Source organism: Salmo salar, unplaced genomic scaffold, assembly GCF_905237065.1.
Source record: "Salmo salar unplaced genomic scaffold, Ssal_v3.1, whole genome shotgun sequence".
Lineage (NCBI taxonomy): Eukaryota > Metazoa > Chordata > Actinopteri > Salmoniformes > Salmonidae > Salmo > Salmo salar.
The window spans coordinates 52,501-65,000 of record NW_025547894.1 but is presented as its reverse complement, the minus strand read 5'-3'; the positions used below and the strand labels follow the sequence as shown (position 1 = coordinate 65,000).

Below are 12,500 nucleotides of genomic sequence, written 5' to 3'. Positions count from 1 at the left end.
TCCTCCTCCTCCTCCCATCCTGTCTCTCTCCTCCTCCTCCCTCCTGTCCCTCTCCTCCTCCTCCCTCCTGTCTCTCTCCTCCTCCTCCCTCCTGGCCCTCTCCTCCTCCTCCCTCCTGGCCCTCTCCTCCTCCTCCCTCCTGGCCCTCTCCTCCTCCTCCCTCCTGTCTCTCTCCTCCTCCTCCCTCCTGTCCTTCTCCTCCTCTCTCCTCCTCCTCCCTCCTGTCTCTCTCCTCCTCCTCCCTCCTGTCTCTCTCCTCCTCCTCCCCCCTCCTGTCTCTCCTCCTCCTCCCTCCTGTCTCTCCTCCTCCTCCCTCCTGTCTCTCTCCTCCTCCTCCCTCCTGTCCTCTCCTCCTCCTCCCCCTCCTGTCTCTCTCCTCCTCCTCCCTCCTGGCCCCTCTCCTCCTCCTGTCTCTCTCCTCCTCCTGTCTCTCTCCTCCTCCTGTCTCTCTCCTCCTCCTCCCTCCTGTCCCTCTCCTCCCTCCTGTCACTGGAGTGATAGATGAGCAGATGATGATGTGCAAGTAGAAATACTGGGGTGCAAAAGAGCAGAAAAACAAAACATGTGCTGATGAGTGGAGGTATTCACCCAGGTGTGTGTGTGTTACTATTCACCCAGGTGTGTGTGTGTACTATTCACCCAGGTGTGTGTGTACTATTCACCCAGGTGTGGTGTGTACTATTCACCCAGGTGTGTGTGTGTTACTATTCACCCAGGTGTGTGTGTGTACTATTCACCCAGGTGTGTGTGTGTGTACTATTCACCCAGGTGTGTGTGTGTACTATTCACCCAGGTGTGTGTGTGTTACTATTCACCCAGGTGTGTGTGTGTACTATTCACCCAGGTGTGTGTGTGTACTATTCACCCAGGTGTGTGTGTTACTATTCACCCAGGTGTGTGTGTGTACTATTCACCCAGGTGTGTGTGTGTACTATTCACCCAGGTGTGTGTGTGTACTATTCACCCAGGTGTGTGTGTGTTACTATTCACCCAGGTGTGTGTGTGTTACTATTCACCCAGGTGTGTGTGTGTTACTATTCACCCAGGTGTGTGTGTGTACTATTCACCCAGGTGTGTGTGTGTACTATTCACCCAGGTGTGTGTGTACTATTCACCCAGGTGTGTGTGTGTACTATTCACCCAGGTGTGTGTGTGTACTATTCACCCAGGTGTGTGTGTGTACTATTCACCCAGGTGTGTGTGTACTATTCACCCAGGTGTGTGTGTGTACTATTCACCCAGGTGTGTGTGTGTACTATTCACCCAGGTGTGTGTGTGTTACTATTCACCCAGGTGTGTGTGTGTACTATTCACCCAGGTGTGTGTGTACTATTCACCCAGGTGTGTGTGTGTACTATTCACCCAGGTGTGTGTGTGTACTATTCACCCAGGTGTGTGTGTGTTACTATTCACCCAGGTGTGTGTGTGTACTATTCACCCAGGTGTGTGTGTGTACTATTCACCCAGGTGTGTGTGTACTATTCACCCAGGTGTGTGTGTGTACTATTCACCCAGGTGTGTGTGTGTGTGCTATTCACCCAGGTGTGTGTGTACTATTCACCCAGGTGTGTGTGTACTATTCACCCAGGTGTGTGTGTGTACTATTCACCCAGGTGTGTGTGTACTATTCACCCAGGTGTGTGTGTACTATTCACCCAGGTGTGTGTGTGTTACTATTCACCCAGGTGTGTGTGTACTATTCACCCAGGTGTGTGTGTGTTACTATTCACCCAGGTGTGTGTGTGTACTATTCACCCAGGTGTGTGTGTACTATTCACCCAGGTGTGTGTGTGTTACTATTCACCCAGGTGTGTGTGTACTATTAACCCAGGTGTGTGTGTGTACTATTCACCCAGGTGTGTGTGTTACTATTCACCCAGGTGTGTGTGTGTGTACTATTCACCCAGGTGTGTGTGTGTGTTACTATTCACCCAGGTGTGTGTGTGTACTATTCACCCAGGTGTGTGTGTGTTACTATTCACCCAGGTGTGTGTGTTACTATTCACCCAGGTGTGTGTGTGTTACTATTCACCCAGGTGTGTGTGTGTTACTATTCACCCAGGTGTGTGTGTGTTACTATTCACCCAGGTGTGTGTGTGTGTACTATTCACCCAGGTGTGTGTGTGTACTATTCACCCAGGTGTGTGTGTGTGTTACTATTCATCCAGGTGTGTGTGTGTTACTATTCACCCAGGTGTGTGTGTGTACTATTCACCCAGGTGTGTGTGTGTTACTATTCACCCAGGTGTGTGTGTGTTACTATTCACCCAGGTGTGTGTGTTACTATTCACCCAGGTGTGTGTGTGTACTATTCACCCAGGTGTGTGTGTGTACTATTCACCCAGGTGTGTGTGTGTACTATTCACCCAGGTGTGTGTGTACTATTCACCCAGGTGTGTGTGTACTATTCACCCAGGTGTGTGTGTGTACTATTCACCCAGGTGTGTGTGTGTACTATTCACCCAGGTGTGTGTGTGTACTATTCACCCAGGTGTGTGTGTGTACTATTCACCCAGGTGTGTGTGTGTACTATTCACCCAGGTGTGTGTGTGTGTACTATTCACCCAGGTGTGTGTGTGTACTATTCACCCAGGTGTGTGTGTGTTACTATTCACCCAGGTGTGTGTGTTACTATTCACCCAGGTGTGTGTGTGTACTATTAACCCAGGTGTGTGTGTGTTACTATTCACCCAGGTGTGTGTGTGTACTATTCACCCAGGTGTGTGTGTGTACTATTCACCCAGGTGTGTGTGTGTTACTATTCACCCAGGTGTGTGTGTGTACTATTCACCCAGGTGTGTGTGTGTGTACTATTCACCCAGGTGTGTGTGTGTACTATTCACCCAGGTGTGTGTGTGTACTATTCACCCAGGTGTGTGTGTGTTACTATTCACCCAGGTGTGTGTACTATTCACCCAGGTGTGTGTGTGTGTGTGTACTATTCACCCAGGTGTGTGTGTGTGTGTACTATTCACCCAGGTGTGTGTGTGTACTATTCACCCAGGTGTGTGTGTGTGTGTACTATTCACCCAGGTGTGTGTGTGTACTATTCACCCAGGTGTGTGTGTGTACTATTCACCCAGGTGTGTGTGTGTACTATTCACCCAGGTGTGTGTGTGTACTATTCACCCAGGTGTGTGTGTGTACTATTCACCCAGGTGTGTGTGTACTATTCACCCAGGTGTGTGTGTACTATTCACCCAGGTGTGTGTGTACTATTCACCCAGGTGTGTGTGTGTGTACTATTCACCCAGGTGTGTGTGTGTGTACTATTCACCCAGGTGTGTGTGTGTACTATTCACCCAGGTGTGTGTGTACTATTCACCCAGGTGTGTGTGTGTTACTATTCACCCAGGTGTGTGTGTGTACTATTCACCCAGGTGTGTGTGTACTATTCACCCAGGTGTGTGTGTTACTATTCACCCAGGTGTGTGTGTGTTACTATTCACCCAGGTGTGGTGTGTACTATTCACCCAGGTGTGTGTGTACTATTCACCCAGGTGTGGTGTGTACTATTCACCCAGGTGTGTGTGTACTATTCACCCAGGTGTGTGTGTGTGTACTATTCACCCAGGTGTGTGTGTGTTACTATTCACCCAGGTGTGTGTGTGTGTTACTATTCATCCAGGTGTGTGTGTGTTACTATTCACCCAGGTGTGTGTGTGTACTATTCACCCAGGTGTGTGTGTGTTACTATTCACCCAGGTGTGTGTGTTACTATTCACCCAGGTGTGTGTGTGTACTATTCACCCAGGTGTGTGTGTGTACTATTCACCCAGGTGTGTGTGTGTACTATTCACCCAGGTGTGTGTGTGTTACTATTCACCCAGGTGTGTGTGTGTTACTATTCACCCAGGTGTGTGTGTTACTATTCACCCAGGTGTGTGTGTGTACTATTCACCCAGGTGTGTGTGTGTACTATTCACCCAGGTGTGTGTGTGTGTACTATTCACCCAGGTGTGTGTGTACTATTCACCCAGGTGTGTGTATACTATTCACCCAGGTGTGTGTGTGTACTATTCACCCAGGTGTGTGTATACTATTCACCCAGGTGTGTGTATACTATTGACCCAGGTGTGTGTGTGTACTATTCACCCAGGTGTGTGTGTGTTACTATTCACCCAGGTGTGTGTGTGTTACTATTCACCCAGGTGTGTGTGTGTTACTATTCACCCAGGTGTGTGTGTTACTATTCACCCAGGTGTGTGTGTGTACTATTCACCCAGGTGTGTGTGTGTACTATTCACCCAGGTGTGTGTGTGTACTATTCACCCAGGTGTGTGTGTGTACTATTCACCCAGGTGTGTGTGTGTGTACTATTCACCCAGGTGTGTGTGTGTACTATTCACCCAGGTGTGTGTGTGTGTTACTATTCACCCAGGTGTGTGTGTGTTACTATTCACCCAGGTGTGTGTGTGTTACTATTCACCCAGGTGTGTGTGTGTTACTATTCACCCAGGTGTGTGTGTTACTATTCACCCAGGTGTGTGTGTGTACTATTCACCCAGGTGTGTGTGTGTACTATTCACCCAGGTGTGTGTGTGTACTATTCACCCAGGTGTGTGTGTGTACTATTCACCCAGGTGTGTGTGTGTGTACTATTCACCCAGGTGTGTGTGTGTACTATTCACCCAGGTGTGTGTGTGTGTTACTATTCACCCAGGTGTGTGTGTTACTATTCACCCAGGTGTGTGTGTGTTACTATTCACCCAGGTGTGTGTGTGTTACTATTCACCCAGGTGTGTGTGTTACTATTCACCCAGGTGTGTGTGTGTACTATTCACCCAGGTGTGTGTGTGTACTATTCACCCAGGTGTGTGTGTGTGTACTATTCACCCAGGTGTGTGTGTGTACTATTCACCCAGGTGTGTGTGTGTGTACTATTCACCCAGGTGTGTGTGTGTACTATTCACCCAGGTGTGTGTGTGTACTATTCACCCAGGTGTGTGTATACTATTCACCCAGGTGTGTGTATACTATTGACCCAGGTGTGTGTGTGTACTATTCACCCAGGTGTGTGTGTGTGTACTATTCACCCAGGTGTGTGTGTGTTACTATTCACCCAGGTGTGTGTGTGTTACTATTCACCCAGGTGTGTGTGTGTTACTATTCACCCAGGTGTGTGTGTGTTACTATTCACCCAGGTGTGTGTGTGTTACTATTCACCCAGGTGTGTGTGTTACTATTCACCCAGGTGTGTGTGTTACTATTCACCCAGGTGTGTGTGTGTGTACTATTCACCCAGGTGTGTGTGTACTATTCACCCAGGTGTGTGTGTACTATTCACCCAGGTGTGTGTGTGTACTATTCACCCAGGTGTGTGTGTGTACTATTCACCCAGGTGTGTGTGTGTGTACTATTCACCCAGGTGTGTGTGTGTACTATTCACCCAGGTGTGTGTGTGTGTGTACTATTCACCCAGGTGTGTGTGTGTGTGTGTGTACTATTCACCCAGGTGTGTGTGTTACTATTCACCCAGGGGTGTGTGTTACTATTCACCCAGGGGTGTGTGTGTTACTATTCACCCAGGGGTGTGTGTGTACTATTCACCCAGGTGTGTGTGTGTACTATTCACCCAGGTGTGTGTGTGTGTACTATTCACCCAGGTGTGTGTGTGTACTATTCACCCAGGTGTGTGTGTGTGTACTATTCACCCAGGTGTGTGTGTGTACTATTCACCCAGGTGTGTGTGTGTACTATTCACCCAGGTGTGTGTGTGTGTTACTATTCATCCAGGTGTGTGTGTGTTACTATTCACCCAGGGGTGTGTGTACTATTCACCCAGGTGTGTGTGTGTACTATTCACCCAGGTGTGTGTGTGTACTATTCACCCAGGTGTGTGTGTTACTATTCACCCAGGTGTGTGTGTGTGTGTACTATTCACCCAGGTGTGTGTGTGTACTATTCACCCAGGTGTGTGTGTGTACTATTCACACAGGTGTGTGTGTGTACTATTCACCCAGGTGTATGTGTGTACTATTCATCCAGGTGTGGTGTGTACTATTCACCCAGGTGTGGTGTGTACTATTCACCCAGGTGTGTGTGTACTATCACCCAGGTGTGTGTGTGTACTATTCACCCAGGTGTGTGTGTACTATTAACCCAGGTGTGTGTGTGTGTACTATTCACCCAGGTGTGTGTGTGTACTATTCACCCAGGTGTGTGTGTACTATTCACCCAGGTGTGTGTGTTACTATTCACCCAGGTGTGTGTGTGTTACTATTCACCCAGGTGTGTGTGTGTTACTATTCACCCAGGTGTGTGTGTGTTACTATTCACCCAGGTGTGTGTGTGTACTATTCACCCAGGTGTGTGTGTGTACTATTCACCCAGGTGTGTGTGTGTACTATTCACCCAGGTGTGTGTGTGTTACTATTCACCCAGGTGTGTGTGTGTACTATTCACCCAGGTGTGTGTGTGTACTATTCACCCAGGTGTGTGTGTGTACTATTCACCCAGGTGTGTGTGTGTACTATTCACCCAGGTGTGTGTGTGTACTATTCACCCAGGTGTGTGTGTGTGTACTATTCACCCAGGTGTGTGTGTGTGTACTATTCACCCAGGTGTGTGTGTGTACTATTCACCCAGGTGTGTGTGTACTATTCACCCAGGTGTGTGTGTGTACTATTCACCCAGGTGTGTGTGTGTACTATTCACCCAGGTGTGTGTGTGTACTATTCACCCAGGTGTGTGTGTGTTACTATTCACCCAGGTGTGTGTGTACTATTCACCCAGGTGTGTGTGTGTTACTATTCACCCAGGTGTGTGTGTGTACTATTCACCCAGGTGTGTGTGTGTTACTATTCACCCAGGTGTGTGTGTACTATTCACCCAGGTGTGTGTGTACTATTCACCCAGGTGTGTGTGTTACTATTCACCCAGGTGTGTGTGTGTGTACTATTCACCCAGGTGTGTGTGTACTATTCACCCAGGTGTGTGTGTGTGTACTATTCACCCAGGTGTGTGTATACTATTCACCCAGGTGTGTGTGTACTATTCACCCAGGTGTGTGTGTACTATTCACCCAGGTGTGTGTGTGTTACTATTCACCCAGGTGTGTGTGTGTACTATTCACCCAGGTGTGTGTGTTACTATTCACCCAGGTGTGTGTGTGTTACTATTCACCCAGGTGTGTGTGTGTACTATTCACCCAGGTGTGTGTGTTACTATTCACCCAGGTGTGTGTGTGTTACTATTCACCCAGGTGTGTGTGTGTTACTATTCACCCAGGTGTGTGTGTGTACTATTCACCCAGGTGTGTGTATACTATTCACCCAGGTGTGTGTGTACTATTCACCCAGGTGTGTGTGTGTTACTATTCACCCAGGTGTGTGTGTGTACTATTCACCCAGGTGTGTGTGTTACTATTCACCCAGGTGTGTGTGTGTTTACTATTCACCCAGGTGTGTGTGTGTACTATTCACCCAGGTGTGTGTGTACTATTCACCCAGGTGTGTGTGTACTATTCACCCAGGTGTGTGTGTGTACTATTCACCCAGGTGTGTGTGTGTACTATTCACCCAGGTGTATGTGTTACTATTCACCCAGGTGTGTGTGTGTACTATTCACCCAGGTGTGTGTGTACTATTCATCCAGGTGTGTGTGTTACTATTCACCCAGGTGTGTGTGTGTACTATTCATCCAGGTGTGTGTGTGTGTTACTATTCACCCAGGTGTGTGTGTGTGTACTATTCATCCAGGTGTGTGTGTGTACTATTCACCCAGGTGTGTGTGTGTGTACTATTCACCCAGGTGTGTGTGTTACTATTCACCCAGGTGTGTGTGTGTACTATTACCCAGGTGTGTGTGTGTGTGTGTGTGTGTGTACTATTCATCCAGGTGTGTGTGTGTACTATTCACCCAGGTGTGTGTGTGTACTATTCACCCAGGTGTGTGTGTGTACTATTACCCAGGTGTGTGTGTACTATCACCCAGGTGTGTGTGTGTGTACTATTCACCCAGGTGTGTGTGTGTGTACTATTCACACATGTGTGTGTGTGTTACTATTCACCCAGGTGTGTGTGTGTACTATTCACCCAGGTGTGTGTGTGTACTATTCATCCAGGTGTGGTGTGTACTATTACCCAGGTGTGTGTGTACTATCACCCAGGTGTGTGTGTGTTACTATTCACCCAGGTGTGTGTGTGTGTACTATTCACCCAGGTGTGTGTGTGTGTTACTATTCACCCAGGTGTGTGTGTGTACTATTCACCCAGGTGTGTGTGTGTGTTACTATTCACCCAGGTGTGTGTGTGTACTATTCACCCAGGTGTGTGTGTGTGTGTGTACTATTCACCCAGGTATGTGTGTGTACTATTCACCCAGGTGTGTGTGTTACTATTCACCCAGGTGTGTGTACTATTCACCCAGGTGTGTGTGTGTTACTATTCACCCAGGTGTGTGTGTTACTATTCACCCAGGTGTGTGTGTTACTATTCACCCAGGTGTGTGTGTGTACTATTCACCCAGGTGTGTGTGTGTACTATTCACCCAGGTGTGTGTACTATTCACCCAGGTGTGTGTGTGTTACTATTCACCCAGGTGTGTGTGTTACTATTCACCCAGGTGTGTGTGTTACTATTCACCCAGGTGTGTGTGTGTACTATTCACCCAGGTGTGTGTGTGTACTATTCACCCAGGTGTGTGTGTTACTATTCACCCAGGTGTGTGTGTGTACTATTCACCCAGGTGTGTGTGTGTACTATTCACCCAGGTGTGTGTGTGTTACTATTCACCCAGGTGTGTGTGTGTGTACTATTCACCCAGGTGTGTGTGTGTTACTATTCACCCAGGTGTGTGTGTGTGTACTATTCACCCAGGTGTGTGTGTGTACTATTCACCCAGGTGTGTGTGTACTATTCACCCAGGTGTGTGTGTGTTACTATTCACCCAGGTGTGTGTGTTACTATTCACCCAGGTGTGTGTGTGTACTATTCACCCAGGTGTGTGTGTACTATTCACCCAGGTGTGTGTGTGTTTACTATTCACCCAGGTGTGTGTGTTACTATTCACCCAGGTGTGTGTGTGTACTATTCACCCAGGTGTGTGTGTTACTATTCACCCAGGTGTGTGTGTTACTATTCACCCAGGTGTGTGTGTACTATTCACCCAGGTGTGTGTGTGTACTATTCACCCAGGTGTGTGTGTGTACTATTCACCCAGGTGTGTGTGTGTTACTATTCATCCAGGTGTGTGTGTGTTACTATTCACCCAGGTGTGTGTGTGTACTATTCACCCAGGTGTGTGTGTGTGTTACTATTCACCCAGGTGTGTGTGTGTGTTACTATTCACCCAGGTGTGTGTGTGTGTACTATTCACCCAGGTGTGTGTGTGTGTACTATTCACCCAGGTGTGTGTGTGTGTACTATTCACCCAGGTGTGTGTGTGTACTATTCACCCAGGTGTGTGTGTGTACTATTCACCCAGGTGTGTGTGTGTACTATTCACCCAGGTGTGTGTGTGTTACTATTCACCCAGGTGTGTGTGTGTACTATTCACCCAGGTGTGTGTGTGTACTATTCACCCAGGTGTGTGTGTGTTACTATTCACCCAGGTGTGTGTGTACTATTCACCCAGGTGTGTGTGTGTTACTATTCACCCAGGTGTGTGTGTGTACTATTCACCCAGGTGTGTGTGTACTATTCACCCAGGTGTGTGTGTGTGTACTATTCACCCAGGTGTGTGTGTTACTATTCACCCAGGTGTGTGTGTGTGTACTATTCACCCAGGTGTGTGTGTACTATTCACCCAGGTGTGTGTGTGTTACTATTCACCCAGGTGTGTGTGTGTGTTACTATTCACCCAGGTGTGTGTGTACTATTCACCCAGGTGTGTGTGTGTTACTATTCACCCAGGTGTGTGTGTGTACTATTCACCCAGGTGTGTGTGTTACTATTCACCCAGGTGTGTGTGTGTTACTATTCACCCAGGTGTGTGTGTGTACTATTCACCCAGGTGTGTGTGTACTATTCACCCAGGTGTGTGTGTACTATTCACCCAGGTGTGTGTGTTACTATTCACCCAGGTGTGTGTGTGTTACTATTCACCCAGGTGTGTGTGTGTACTATTCACCCAGGTGTGTGTGTACTATTCACCCAGGTGTATGTGTTACTATTCACCCAGGTGTGTGTGTGTACTATTCACCCAGGTGTGTGTGTGTTACTATTCACCCAGGTGTGTGTGTTACTATTCACCCAGGTGTGTGTGTACTATTCACCCAGGTGTGTGTGTACTATTCATCCAGGTGTGTGTGTTACTATTCACCCAGGTGTGTGTGTGTACTATTCATCCAGGTGTGTGTGTGTGTTACTATTCACCCAGGTGTGTGTGTGTACTATTCATCCAGGTGTGTGTGTGTACTATTCACCCAGGTGTGTGTGTGTGTACTATTCACCCAGGTGTGTGTGTGTGTACTATTCATCCAGGTGTGTGTGTGTGTACTATTCACCCAGGTGTGTGTGTGTACTATTCACCCAGGTGTGTGTGTGTACTATTCATCCAGGTGTGTGTGTGTACTATTCACCCAGGTGTGTGTGTTACTATTCACCCAGGTGTGTGTGTACTATTCACCCAGGTGTGTGTGTGTGTACTATTCACCCAGGTGTGTGTGTACTATTCACCCAGGTGTGTGTGTACTATTCACCCAGGTGTGGTGTGTACTATTCACCCAGGTGTGTGTGTGTACTATTCACCCAGGTGTGTGTGTGTACTATTCACCCAGGTGTGTGTGTGTTACTATTCATCCAGGTGTGTGTGTGTACTATTCACCCAGGTGTGTGTGTTACTATTCACCCAGGTGTGTGTGTGTGTACTATTCACCCAGGTGTGTGTGTACTATTCACCCAGGTGTGTGTGTGTACTATTCACCCAGGTGTGTGTGTACTATTCACCCAGGTGTGTGTGTGTACTATTCACCCAGGTGTGTGTGTGTACTATTCACCCAGGTGTGTGTGTGTTACTATTCACCCAGGTGTGTGTGTGTACTATCACCCAGGTGTGTGTGTTACTATTCACCCAGGTGTGTGTGTGTACTATTCACCCAGGTGTGTGTGTGTACTATTCACCCAGGTGTGTGTGTGTACTATTCACCCAGGTGTATGTGTTACTATTCACCCAGGTGTGTGTGTGTACTATTCACCCAGGTGTGTGTGTGTGTTACTATTCACCCAGGTGTGTGTGTGTACTATTCACCCAGGTGTGTGTGTGTGTACTATTCACCCAGGTGTGTGTGTGTACTATTCACCCAGGTGTGTGTGTGTACTATTCACCCAGGTGTGTGTGTACTATTCACCCAGGTGTGTGTGTACTATTCACCCAGGTGTGTGTGTGTACTATTCACCCAGGTGTGTGTGTGTACTATTCACCCAGGTGTGTGTGTACTATTCATCCAGGTGTGTGTGTTACTATTCACCCAGGTGTGTGTGTGTTACTATTCACCCAGGTGTGTGTGTGTTACTATTCACCCAGGTGTGTGTGTGTTACTATTCACCCAGGTGTGTGTGTGTTACTATTCACCCAGGTGTGTGTGTGTACTATTCACCCAGGTGTGTGTGTGTACTATTCACCCAGGTGTGTGTGTACTATTCACCCAGGTGTGTGTGTGTACTATTCACCCAGGTGTGTGTGTGTTACTATTCACCCAGGTGTGTGTGTGTTACTATTCACCCAGGTGTGTGTGTGTTACTATTCACCCAGGTGTGTGTGTGTACTATTCACCCAGGTGTGTGTGTGTTACTATTCACCCAGGTGTGTGTGTGTACTATTCACCCAGGTGTGTGTGTGTACTATTCACCCAGGTGTGTGTGTGTTACTATTCATCCAGGTGTGTGTGTGTTACTATTCACCCAGGTGTGTGTGTGTACTATTCACCCAGGTGTGTGTGTGTTACTATTCACCCAGGTGTGTGTGTGTACTATTCACCCAGGTGTGTGTGTGTTACTATTCACCCAGGTGTGTGTGTGTTACTATTCACCCAGGTGTGTGTGTGTTACTATTCACCCAGGTGTGTGTGTTACTATTCACCCAGGTGTGTGTGTGTTACTATTCACCCAGGTGTGTGTGTGTACTATTCACCCAGGTGTGTGTGTGTACTATTCACCCAGGTGTGTGTGTGTACTATTCACCCAGGTGTGTGTGTGTGTACTATTCACCCAGGTGTGTGTGTGTACTATTCACCCAGGTGTGTGTGTGTACTATTCACCCAGGTGTGTGTGTGTTACTATTCACCCAGGTGTGTGTGTGTACTATCACCCAGGTGTGTGTGTTACTATTCACCCAGGTGTGTGTGTACTATTCACCCAGGTGTGTGTGTGTGTACTATTCACCCAGGTGTGTGTGTGTTACTATTCACCCAGGTGTGTGTGTGTACTATTCACCCAGGTGTGTGTGTGTACTATTCACCCAGGTGTGTGTGTACTATTCACCCAGGTGTGTGTGTGTACTATTCACCCAGGTGTGTGTGTGTTACTATTCACCCAGGTGTGTGTGTGTTACTATTCACC

At 47.8% G+C, this 12,500-nt stretch overlaps 1 protein-coding gene across 1 annotated transcript in view; it reads left to right on the top strand.

Moving 5' to 3' along the window:
* LOC123732495 (protein jagged-1b-like) overlaps positions 1–12,500 on the top strand; it is a gene marked incomplete at both ends in the record, with an annotated part of 106,400 nt that overhangs the window by 56,755 nt on the left and 37,145 nt on the right.